A 5,465-nucleotide genomic window follows, 5' to 3' on the forward strand; every position below is an offset into this window, starting at 1 on the left:
TCTTGTTATATAGGTCTTGCTCTATCTTGGTCTTAACCATCCAGCAGAAAAGTATAAAAATGAAGTACAAGAAGTGTCTTTATTCTTGATGTGAGCTGCACTGGGTGTAGTACACTGGAATTAACTTGATGAGATTCCAATAACTTATCCATGAGATTACAAATATAAACTTCCCAGTCTGAAACAAGGAGCAGAAAGGGCTCTCTATAACTGTGGTTGAACTTTTGCTTAGGAAACAAATGACATTAGGAACACAGGCTGCTTTGTTATGGAAAACTCCTATCTCAAGATGAAATGCTTAAACATTTGCATCTTAAGAGATAACATGTTCTCATAATAGGAGTAAGCTCATAAAGTGCTAAGTCTGGTTAAAGCAAAGTTTTTTTCAATTAAAACGTTGCATTTTGGAACAGCATGAGAAAGTCTTTTGCAATTGGCTGTAAATTACTGTAGTTAAAGCTGTGAGGAAAAAATCAAGGCAAATGAAAAGATTATTCACTCAATTTTGTAATACATTTAACTTTCTTAAGTATTTTGTTGCTGTTGTTGTTGCTACTGCTGCTGCTGCTGAGGTAAGCTATCTGACACCCACGAGTCAAAGGAGGAAAGGTTTATTTTAGCTCATGCTCCGTACAGGTTTCTGCCCATAGTCAGCTGCCTTCAAGGCATGGTGGCATGGAGCAGGGCAATGGCAGAGGAGATACAGCCCATGGCATGGCAGGCAGGAAGCAGAATGCAGCCTTCCTTCTTCTTTTCCTTTATATTCTGTCCATGCTACGAGCCCACTGGTTGGTGCCACCCACGCCCAGGGTGGGGCCTCCCACTTCATTCAGCCACACACAGAACTATGCCAACCCAGTCATCACACACCCATGATCTAGTCACGTCCAAAAGACCTGCCCATGTGCTCATGAGGCTTTGGGGGAACACACAGATGTGAGCCATTGAAGTTACAAGTGCTAGCACTTTTTAAAAATGCTGACTGACTGTGTTCCTTCCCTCCTACTCCCTCCAAGGAAAAAGTAAGAACAATCATCAATGACAAGTGGCAGTTACACCAAGAGCCAGCTCCAGGCCCAGGGAGAAACACTGTGCTTCCGCCTGGGCTTCCTGGTACTCCACACAATCAGAGAAGCTTCTCTAATAACGAACTATAGAAATGATCCCTGAGCGCATAGCACTAATGCTATCATTCTGACACAGCCTGGGCACTGTATGTTCTTGGTTACGCTGCAAGGCAATAACAACAAAGAGCATTACTAAGAAGAAAAACATGAGTTGGACAAATGGCTGCAAATTTACATTATAAAATTCACTGACGATAACAGACTAATAAGTAATTTTTAATAAAACTTTGAAAACGTTTTGTAAAATAGAACTGTTAAAAATTCACTCCAACAATGACTTTATGTTTACAAATTGAGTTCTGTAGTCTCAGAAAATAAACGTTTTAAAAAATGGCTGCATTTCTATCCACTGACAGTGAACTGTTAGAAGAAGAAATTAAGAAAATATTCCCACTTGCCATAATATTCTCACATACAGAAAATTTTGGGAACTTAGAAATAAATTTAACCAATGAAGCAAGAGACATATGTTGAAAAGATTAAGAAATCGATGAAAGAAATTGCAAAAGATAGAAATAAATTGAGACAGAGCTCATGTTCATTGATTAAAAGAGCTGGCATTATTATAATGTTATACAGCCCAAAGCAAACTATAAATTCAGTGCAATATTTACCAAAATGGCAACATTTTTTGCAGATATAAGAAATGCATGCTCACACACAAAACTCACCAAATATTCAGAAACCTTTAGAAAGAACACTAGAGATAAAGGCCTCACACTGGCCAATTACAAACTATGCTATGTCACACAGGTACACTAATCAAAACAGGATATATCTGGCATTTTAAAAAGCACATTGACAAATGGAGTAGAATAAAGCACCTAGAAATAAACCCATCCATATCAGCCAACTAATGTTTAATATTTAATATGGATAACAAGAACACAGAATGAGGAGAAACAGCCTCTTTAGAAAAAGATGTTGGAAAACTGAAAAATAACACAATTAGACACAACATATGAACTTAAAATAGATTAAAGACAAATATAAGCATTTATATTTTATATAAACAAAAATTGGCGACTACTTTTGGCAATTATCTTTATGTCACACAAATAACAATTAATAAATTGAAGCATAAGTTGAAACTTCTGCACGATAATTAATGTGCAAAATGAAAAGGGAACACACAGAATGGGAGAAAACATTTGCAAATTATATATCTGATAAGGAGCTGACATTTGAAATGTATAAGGAACAAATGTGATTCAATACCAAAAAACTGATTAATATTTGGGGGAAAATACAAATAGCCATTTTTCAGAAGAAATACAAACAGGAAACAGAGGTATGAAATTATGCTCAATATCACTAATCATTGAGGTAGTGAAAATCGATTTCATTTACCAGTGAAGTATATGACTACCCACCGACTGGCACAGCAACTATCAAAAATACAAAATATAAGTCTTGACAAGAATGTAAAGAAAAGAAGGCCAGCAAGATAGCTCAACAGACTAAGCACCTGCTTAGGCCAGTGCAGGAAGCAGAGTTCGATCCCTGGCATCACATGCCACGCCAGCCATGCCCATTGGTGAGCTGAACCAGCAACTGAGACCCAGCATGGTAGGTTTCTTTACTCCTGCAATCCCAGCACTAGGGAGGCTGAAAACAGGAGGGTCACTACAAGTCTGAGCTGCATCGTGAGACCCTGTACCAAACACATACATACATACATACATACATACATACATACATACATAAAAGGATGTAGAGAAAAAGCAACTCTAGTATGTGCACTACTGATGGGAATATAGATTGGTCCTGTCACTATGGAAAATAATACTGGGGACCCTCAAGGAATTAAAGTAAGTATAAATCAAAAGGAAATGAAATCAATATCCACACACCCTTGTTCATGGCAACATTATTCACAGTGGCAAATGATCTAGAAGAACAGGCACGTACCTGCAATGGATTATTTGGACTTCAAGAAGGAAAGTTTTTCTGAGCTGGGGATGTAGCTCAACAGTAAAGTTGAAAGAGTAAGAGAAGAAGGGAGAGAGAGAGAAACATGGATGAACCTGGAGAACGTCATAGTAATTGAAGAAAACCAAACACAAACAAATGCTGTAATGGCTTAGTTATATGTGGAAACTAAGTAGCCAAACTCCAATGTCACAGAATAGGATGATGGTTCCCAGAGTCTTGAGGCTGGGAGAAATAAAGAGATTTCAGTCAAAAGTTCAAAATCTTTAGTGATTAGTAAGTTTTAGAAATCTAAAGTATTACAGTGGCTGGAGAGATAGCTCAGTGGTCTAAGTGCCTGCCTGGCAAGCACAAGGACCTTGGTTTGACTCCCCAGAATGGCATGCCATGCTGGCTCCATGACTAGTCAGCCACCAAAACTGGTCATGGTGGCACATGCCTGTAATCCCAACACTGGGAAGGCTGAAACAGGAAGATCATGACAAGTCCAAGGTGCATAGTGAGACCCTGTACCAAGTAAATAAAACAAAACACAAGACAAAAATGAAGTATAACAGGATGACTACAGTCAATAATACTGTATCATTTAAATGGAATTTGCTAAGAGAAGATCTTTAGTATTGTCACAACATGCACAAAAAAAGGTAACTACACAAGGTGATGGGCATGTTAATTTAATTGTAATCATTTCACAAACATTACATCACATATCTTAAATATATAGAATTTTTATTTTTTAGTTATAGCTCAAGAAAGTTGGAATTTTTTTTTAAACCCTGTTTCCATAAGCTTTCTGCTCCTGCCATTCTCACTGGTCTTTGTGCTGTCAGGGCCCTCTAGTTGTTAAATCCCATTACCAGCTTTGACACATTTAATCACTCCTGTTTGAAACTTCTATTTTCCAGTCATTTTATCCAATGCTATGGCTCTGTGCCACAGAATGACTTTCATATCTCTAACTCAGACGTCTCTGGAGTCTAGGTTCCCTCAGCTAACTGCGTACAAAACAGTTCTATGTATATATATTAAAGCCTTTTCAAATTTCACATGTACAAAACCAAGTTCCAAATCTTCCCATCCAGGACCTGCAGAATTCCCACCTCAGCTGCCAATCCAGCACTTGCAGGTGTCCCTGTCAAAACGTCTTTGTTATCCTTGATTTCTGTCTCTTCCTCTCCACATCTTCTCTGCCACTTCATCAAGGAAACTTGTCTTCCCTGCATGGCAGTCCTCTCTTATCTGTGGTAGACACTTTCCAAAACCCCCAGTGGATACCTGACCTCTCATAGTATCAAGCTTTCTAGGCATTTTTTCTTACACATACTGACCTATGATTAAGGTTACTTTATAAATTAGACATGATAAGGGATTACAAACAGTAAGTGATAATAAAACAAAGCAAAAATAACCATAATGTAATCCCATTTAAAATATGTGAGCTGTTTCTGGAATTTTCCATTTGATATTTTCTGACCACAGTTGACCGGAAGTAACTGAATCTACAGAAGCTGAAGCTATGCCTAAGAGTAGGCTACTGCAGCACGTATCCAGAGGCTGCCAGTTATCCTCACTGTACCAGAGCTATCTCCTTCTCCAAGCATCGGGTCTTACCTGGACTGCCACAGTGGGATCCTTACTGGTCGATCTACATGCCTTTTCTCTTAGCATTCTACCATCTGTTCTCAGCAGAGATCCTTTCAAGATCCTTTAAACATGTGAGTCAAGTGCCTAGAATGAATGTGAACATTCTGTATATCTACAATGTACCAATAAACTTAATTAAAAATTTAAAAACTCCAACTCAACTCCTGCCCCCCTTAGGCTCTGAGTGCTCTGATGGATCCTTACAAGAGCTTGTGAATCCAGTGGGCTCTGGATGCCGATAGATACCTCACTGGCATGATCTCCCACACTCACTCCATCTTGCTCAATCTGCTCTGGGCACACTGTCCTCCATAACACACTGGCGTGCTCTAAACTTAGAGCTCTGCCTTGGCTCCCTTCTCTGCCTGAAATAGTCTTTCCCTTCCCTCAAGAGTTTGGCCAAATATCATCTCAGGAGGACTTTCCCACTGCAAAATCCTACTCTATGTCTGGCCCTCCTCACCCTACAAATACAAGCACACACTTCCTGTACCTTTGTCCCTTTGATTTTTATAGTACCTATCACTTTCCTATTAATTCTATGATTAATGTATTTCCTAGATTTATTTATTTCTCACTACAAATATAAGGCACAGGAGCAGGGAACTTTGTGTCTGATTTACTTACATGTCCCAAACAGATATCTAGAACAATGCTGGGTGAAGAGTAGAAGAAAATGTCACTCTTAAACATGTCACCCTTTTTTTCTGCCGAGTTCCCAGAGCCCCCAGACCCAGTCCTAGCCCAGGTCCGGTGAGTGTG

The 5,465-nt window shown here is 39.0% G+C and overlaps 1 pseudogene; it reads right to left on the minus strand.

Annotated features, from left to right (window-relative positions):
- Window positions 1-977: 977 nt before the first annotated feature.
- Window positions 978-1,180, minus strand: LOC111815202 (annotated as a pseudogene).
- Between the last annotated feature and the right edge of the window lie 4,285 nt (window positions 1,181-5,465).

This window comes from Octodon degus, unplaced genomic scaffold (assembly GCF_000260255.1).
Source record: "Octodon degus isolate 3935 unplaced genomic scaffold, OctDeg1.0 scaffold00012, whole genome shotgun sequence".
NCBI lineage: Eukaryota > Metazoa > Chordata > Mammalia > Rodentia > Octodontidae > Octodon > Octodon degus.